The sequence below is a fragment of the Hippocampus bargibanti genome, linkage group LG06, assembly GCF_051943395.1.
Source record: "Hippocampus bargibanti isolate YZ-2025 linkage group LG06, ASM5194339v1, whole genome shotgun sequence".
NCBI lineage: Eukaryota > Metazoa > Chordata > Actinopteri > Syngnathiformes > Syngnathidae > Hippocampus > Hippocampus bargibanti.
In genome coordinates, this window is record NC_142739.1 from 7,632,421 (window position 1) to 7,640,218 (window position 7,798).

A 7,798-nucleotide genomic window follows, 5' to 3' on the forward strand; every position below is an offset into this window, starting at 1 on the left:
TGTCCTACGCGTTGACAGCCTGCTAGCGCGTTACGTGCCAGGCGTAAAATATAAAAAAAATAAAAATAGGGTCTGGAGGTCATGGTGGTGAGTACGGGTGGTCGTAAGTCGGATGTTACCTGTATAAGGAGGTATAAGACAGATGGTCCTTTGAATGATCTGCTGCATACGCCCTCGCCACAACCTTTGCCTACAGATGGACATCTGCACCGCTCTCTGTCAACAAGAAACATTCATTGAGTTTTAAAGGACAACCGACGCCTCCGGACAAGTTGTGTCCATAATTTGTAAAATCACTTGAAATCGCTTATAGCTATATTTTACCTTTTAAAGGACAACCAACATCACTTTTTTGTTTCCTAACTGACATCAGAAAAACGTTTTAGCATCTAAAATACCCAAAACACGCAGTATGATATTTTTAGTCAAATGCAAAACACCAATAAAAATGACTTAAAGTGTTCTGAAACTGCAAAAAATTGAAACCGGAAGTGGTCAGTTTCAAAAGGTCCCGCCCCCTTGTTCGTGGTGTCACGGCAAGACGTCTTGCCTTGCTCGAGAATCAAAACAATGGCTTCAGATTCGGAGAAGATGCTTTCTTGTTACTCATCCAGTTATGAATATGATTCAAATACACTGTAAAATCCAACAAGTTGAAAGTACTCAAAATTTATATGGCAACTGATTACGTCAAAATTTTTGAGTACAGTTAACTCAAAATTTTTGACTACAGTTAACTCAAAATGTTTGCGTAGTTTACTCAAAATGTTTGAGTAGTGTAAATAAATTTTATGAGTTTGTCTGAACTTAAATATTATGAGTTTGTTTGGACATAAATGTTATGAGTTTGCCTGAACTTAAAAGATGTACTTTCAGTTTACTCTAATGTTTTCTTAATTTTTAAATTAAAATTAGGTTTCATATTTAAGCTTAACCAACTCAAATTTATAATGTTCCATGAAAACATATATTCATGTATACTGTACTTACATTTGCCTTCTATGTCTAAAAACAAAAACACACCTCACGTCTGTTTTAGTTCTCATTTTTTTATTAAGGTTTAAAACAACCTCTGATAAAACAAATGACAACAGTACCAAAATGCACAGCATGGCCACGTACCAAAACAACAAATAAACCCCTGAGCAGAAGATGTGAAATAAACACAACAAAACAGAAAAAAACAACAAATTATACTCTGCTGTTCTGTTAAAAAAAAAAAAATTCTTTGAAAAGCATATACTTGAATAAATACAAGAGAATACATTTCAATGTACTCGTTATAAGGTGCAAATCAAGGTAAAACTTACTAAAAACAAACACAGTATTCCTGAAACGAAAAAAGATTTTGGTGGAATCCAAGTTTACATATCAAAGTATTTATAGAAAATCAGTCACAAACAGGTATACAAAGCAGAGCAAAACTGAAGTTACTTATCGAGTGTTGCTTTGTTCCGTAATATTGGAGGCACTGGTGCCTTCAATATTGCGGAACAAAGCATTTTTCAAACTTAGCAAGCGTGGTTTGAGATCTGTTATCATCAAGACACAGCAGTATTTTCTGAATGAAGGTGAATGTGTGGATTAATTTTCTTGGATAATCTAAATGCAATGCATACATTAAACCAAACAAGAGGAGGTGTGCATCAGCCAACCTGGGGAGACATCTCACAATAATGCCATCTTCTATCACAACAGAAATGCTGTCGGGGTTAAACAAGATGGCACTAGTGAGGTCGTCAGTTGTCACGGAGAGAAGTGCGACAGGAGTGTTTTCAATGCCTGGATCCTCTTCCCACTGCAAAATACACACAAACGTACACATACAGAATAAAGTAAACGGTTATAGCATATATTGTGGCCATAGATAGACATTTGTGTTAAGTCAGGTAATACATACATTGCATGTCTTGAAGAACTCGGAGTCATCTTCTTGTAGGTATGATGGGAGTGTACGAAGGGCCAGACTGCGTCTCATGTGTATATCATGGTGTTCCTTTACCAAAAGCAGGAGGAGGTAAAAGCAAAGTTTTAATCTGGGGAAAGCGACATGATCTTAACATTGCAGCACTTGTCTGCAGCATCTCAAAACCAAGACAGTACATGCCCTATAGAGAGAATTAAGTTTAACTTCCAAAAAAATCCAAAAGATGGCAAGAGCTTGTTTTTAAGTGGCTTTTTTTAAACCTTAGAGGGAAAAAACCAAGTACATCCTATTTTAAAAGAAAAGATAAGTAGAGCAGCAGTTTGTCAATACCTCAGTAAAGCTTCAGCTTACTTGCTTGTCATATAATCTTAGAATTTCCTGCAGCGCCTTTGCTCTCTTGCCCGTTCCGGAAGCCTTCTGCCTAAACAAGGCCAGCAGTTGTGGCGTGTGTTTATCAAGCTCACAGTAGAATGTGTTGCGTAGGTTCACATTTGTGATGCAATGGAACTCAGCAAACACCTGGGAAAATAAAAACAAATGTTTACAGATTAGCGGTCAGCTGAAAAGAGTTACACTAGTACAGCACGAACTACTTCATCCAAAGCCATTTCACTAACAGTGACATCATGAATCTGTAGGACCTCTCTTATAGTCTTTTTGATAAGAGGCTGGGACAAAGAAAAAATCTGAGCCAGATGATCCACTATTTCCTGACATGCCCTGTCAGACACACGAAGGATACTTTGCATCTTGAGGAATAGTGATGCCAAGTTACGTTGCAAGACAGCTGTGTCACATTGACTCTCCATCTCAGGGAGAACCAGTTCCTCTGTGCTTTCACACTCAACATTTCCTTCAACAACACTTTCTTCTTCAGCAGATAGGACCTGGTCACTAACAATTTCTGCTGAGAGAACTCTAACATCAAAGACTGAACTCTCTCCATGGTATCTGCTTTTGTGTGCATTAAATGATGAGTAAACATTTGTGCTATAATTACAGTTTCTGAAAGGGCATATAACCATTTCGTGATTTCTTAAATGACCTCTCAAGTGTCCAAACAATGTTGCGTGAGAAAAAGGCTTCTTAAAGTCACACAAGGAACAGGTGAAAAATTGCATATGCTGCCTGTACTCTGTCAGTCTGTCTGTGTCATTATGGTAACGTGACAGATGGGTTTTCATTGCATTAAATGACTGAAAAGTGCAAATGCAATTGCTGTCGAGACATGGCAGTGGGCTGACTCTTGAATACTGGAAATGTTGCAAACGATAATGGCTAAATAACTTCGCCCGAGTATCCAGGGAAATAGAACACAGTTTGCATCTCCAGTCCATGTTAGGCCTGCAATTACATTAAACATTTTTCAAGAATGAGTACGTGTTTGGATAGGCAAGGTAAAGTTGGTGTGATTCTAGTGGGTCCAAATTAAAGACAGTTACGGATTATTATAGCTCAAATCCAAGCATATCCTTCGTAATAGTTTGGAACCTCCGCACTATCCCTATTGCAATTTAACAACTGCATTTCTCCACTGTGAGACTAATAAAGGCAAATCCAATCCAATCCAATCCATCACTGTAATGATTAATGAACATCAGTTGCTGGTAAGAGCAGAGGAGAATGTGAGATTTGAGATTGTTTTAAAGAAAGAACAATCAATGAAGTCTCAACTAATGGTGTAAAATACTCCAATATATGTTAAAAAGGTAAAATTCTGTTAAATATAAAAAATACCTACATGTAGTATGATATTCATCAGGTAATTAAGAATATAGCATAAATAAAAATGTAAACATACCTTCGATAATGGTGGTGTTGCTCAATTTGCACCCGGGGGCTGAAAGGTTGAAGAGAAAAAAACATGACAATGAATGCAATCCTTTAATTTAATAAAACACATTTATCCATGTTAACTTTTTAAGTTTAATAAATCTAATGTACCAGATTAAATGATGCAATCAAACCAGTCAGGCGTTTGCAGTTTGATGACTTGGCCTCCAGCAGCTCTCTCGGTATCCTTAAAATGCCAAAAATATATTTTAAAAAAAGTTCATGTTTAATTTACACATGCATAACCATTTAAACTGCATCAATTGTACATATTCCAATCCACTGTACATTTTTTGGCGATCATTATAGTTACTTAGTGCATTCTTAAAACTGCAGCACTACCGCTGCACGTGTATAGATAGCTTAAGCCTATAGCTTGTGCTGGACAATGACACGCGGTACTGTCGTTTGCAAACAAAGTTAACTCAATGCACTAACCTGCTGGGCGTTGCAGCCACGGTGTGGAGGATTTCGTGTGACACTTTTATATAAACCTTAATTTTACACCCATTTGACGATTACTCTCAGACCTTCGCGGACACAAACATAACCTGCAACAGATATTACTCGGCCACCGCCCAACTAAACCTGCGCGGTACTATTCTCTAAATAACACTTCTGTGTCTTTCAACAGACAAGAGACGTTTAAGAAAAATTCATACATATATCGCCACAGAAGAGCGCTTAACATAGTAGAAGTCCCGGGCTCAAAACAACGCAGCTGAAAGAGTGGATGAGAAGGCCTCAGTCGCAAGCACGACCACGGACTAGCATCTTTGCTAACTTGTGAAAGGCGGCAAGTTCCACAAACTGACTTTCCAATTTGCTGTCGTCAAAAACACAACAAAATATCCATTTTCTGTGCACCGACTAAAGCATTGATACACTGGGTCCTTGTAATATTAAATAATGTTTTTTGTCTTCTCACCTGAATTCGTGGGTCTCTGCACGCTTTAGCCGTCGAGAAGTAAAAATGGCCCCGGTGAGACCACGCCTGCGGTGACGTCATCACGCAGCGTTCTGCCGTTTACTCAAAATATATGAGTATATGACAGCCATGAACTCAAAAGTATTGATTTACTGCAAATTAAAAACGCATGACTATTCAGAAAACTCAAAACGTTTAAGTTTTTGAAACAAAAAATCGGCTTTTGAGTTGACTGACCTCAATGACTTTGAGTCAGTCGTACTGTTCGGGTTTATAGTGTAGTTCTGAAGCGGAAAGCACACATGTTTGCAATCGATTAAAGAATTTATTCTGTGTCATTTTGAGGCAAACGGGGGGGGGGGGAATGTCACACCCAAAACAGGCAGAAGACGGCGACAAAGCTCCGTCTGGAAATTGGCTCAACATTTTTGTCACAACACACAAGGATTCACCATCACATTATTTATGTTTTCCTTCTAATTTCCCCATCATCACGGATCAACATGAAGTTTTCAGACCAAACAAAGTACAGCAAAATGCATTGACGTGATAAAAGGACTGCTACAGTGTGCCCTTTCTCGGTCAGGGTCGTTCCTTCAGTGACGTGACGTGAGGACTCGTCACCAACTCAAAAACAAGACTTCCGGAATATTATATAATATATAGTCTTAAAACGTAAAATATATCTATATGCAGTGGAATCTTTGTAAAATACGCTCAGTAGAAGTCATTTGAAGCGATTTTACAAATTATGGACACAACTTGTCCGGAGGCGTCGGTTATCCTTTAAGACTCGTACTGAATATTCAGGAAGTCTTGTTTTCGAGTTGGTGACGATTCCAGACGTGACATCACGTCTGGGACGCCCCTGACCGAGAAAGCGACACACAATGCATTTTGGGTACTTTGTTTGGTCTGAAAACATTGTGTTTATCCGTGTTGATGGCAAAATTAGAAGGAAAACACATAAATAACGCGATGGTGAATCGTTGTGTGTTGCACCAAGACTACTATTTGATAATAGTTGACACAAATTCTCAGCAGACAAATCGGCCCATTTCCAATGGAGTTTGGGCGCCATTTTGTGCATTTTCTGGGACGCTACAGTGGAGTCCTGACGGCTCGAATTGATCTGGAAGGACGTCTTTAATCGATTGCAAACAATTATGCTTTCCTCTTCAGAACTATTGGAATCATATTCATAACTGGATGAGTAACAAGAAAGCATCTTCTCCAAATATGAAGCCATTGTTTTGATTCTAGAGAAAGGCAATACATTCTGGCGTGACGTCACGAACAAAGGAGCGGGACCTTCTGAAACTCGCCATTTCCGGGGTCATTTTGAAGTAGTTTTGGGACACTTTAACTCATTTGTATTGGTATTTTGCATTTGACTAAAAATATCAGCCTGCGTGTTTTGGGTATTTTAGATGCTATAAAATGTTTTTCTGATGTCAGTTAGGAAACAAAAAAATTGTGTCGGTAATCCTTTAGGACTTAAAGGATTACCGACACCATTTCTGATCAGTCCATTTTGTGGACCAAAGAGCAAGTGTTGAAATGGACGGTCAAGAATACAAGTCGGTAAAACGAGCAAGCGCTGGATAAACATTCAACAAAGTCCCCGTGCAGCAAACGAAAGGGTCTGGCTTTCTTGTAGACCATGTGAGGAATATAACTCCTTCCGCTCACTCGTAAATCTCCTTGAACCGTCAGCACAGCGGACACCTGCAATAAACATTGAGTAAACTGCTTTCTCAGTGCAAATTCTCAGTGCTGGCCTTGCTCAACCCCATGCAGCAATGATCCTCCAGAATGGGAAAGACTACGGCTGAGAATAGAATCGTGTTTTAGAGTATAATTACAGACGCTCCTCAACTTACGAGCGAGACACGTTCTGAACGGTTGTTCGTAAGGTGAATTTATTTGTAAGTTCCTTCAGTGCTATATTTTGTATGGAATGAATGTATAAAGGCAGAGCAATCTCTTTTCGTCAATGTATGCTACAGCTTTGTGTTTGCTTTCAACATTTAGCTTGTAGTAGACGTGCACATTCCACCATGACGTCCCTGATCCACTGCTGAAAAGGATGGTTTGATCCTCTCCTCTTTATTCTAGAACTGCTTCATGTCACAAAGAGTGTAGAGCAAGTGCTGAAGAATGAATGACTCTCTGTGTCTTTGTGTTGTCATATTACTTATTTAGTTTTTTTTTGTTTTACTTCAAGATGCCGCGCGAGTGGATGCCTTTCCAGCAGCTCCTGTATTTTGTTTTTCTACTTCTTCCTTTCCTATCCTATTACTTTCATATATTAGCTGCTGTGAAATGTAAATGTTCTTCACTGCGAGACTAATAAAGGCTAATCCAATCCGATCCAATTCAATGAACTCCATTTCAAGAACCATAACCCCCCTAACCAATTGCCACATATTTTCGGCATAACAAAATGACAAAATGATGGCAGAGGTGGGAATCTTGAAAATGAGGTGACATTGACCGTAATATCGTAATAATGTAATACCGTACAATACCGTACAATCGCTATCTGGCTGGCTGGCTAGCTATTAGCTATCTATTGGCTTGTTAGCTAGCTTTTGTCTCTGTCTTACTATTCTATTGGAGTTACTTGCGGGTTGAGTGAACGCTGACACGTGTGGCTGCCGCTGCTCACCCACAGAAAAACGTATCCTGTGACTGTAAAGTGACCTTGAGTTTTGAAAGGTGCTGATAAATGACATTTATTATTATTATTATTATTATTACAGTAAAGTCTCGTTATATCGATATTCTCGGGAGTCCGAAAAAATATCGATATAACCGGGACTATCGATATATCCGACCCTGCGCGCATGTAATTTTCTCCTTGCGTTCATAGAAATAGTATCGTAATAAGCGTACTATCGATATAACCGATATCGATATAACGAGACTTTACTGTACATTATTATATGTATTGTATTATTATATTATTATTATTATTATTATTATTATTATTATTATTATTATTATTATTATTATTATCAGTGTCTGAAACTCATGACAATAAGTTAGTGGACACCCGGGCAGAAAAAAAAAAAAGTTCCCGGCCCGGCCATAAAGTCGTCAGCCCC

General features: G+C 38.6%; 2 long non-coding RNA genes across 2 annotated transcripts; both read right to left on the minus strand.

Annotated features, from left to right (window-relative positions):
* Positions 1 to 1,121: 1,121 nt before the first annotated feature.
* LOC148896292 (uncharacterized) lies at positions 1,122 to 2,395 on the minus strand. Its single transcript, XR_016115225.1, has 3 exons — positions 2,279 to 2,395; positions 1,901 to 1,996; positions 1,122 to 1,798 (listed from the first exon to the last, which is right to left on the minus strand). It is a non-coding gene; the product is annotated as an uncharacterized LOC148896292 (long non-coding RNA).
* Positions 2,396 to 3,237: 842 nt separating this feature from the next.
* On the minus strand, positions 3,238 to 4,714 carry LOC148896293 (uncharacterized). Its single transcript, XR_016115177.1, has 4 exons — positions 4,689 to 4,714; positions 3,872 to 3,947; positions 3,729 to 3,767; positions 3,238 to 3,271 (listed from the first exon to the last, which is right to left on the minus strand). It is a non-coding gene; the product is annotated as an uncharacterized LOC148896293 (long non-coding RNA).
* Between the last annotated feature and the right edge of the window lie 3,084 nt (positions 4,715 to 7,798).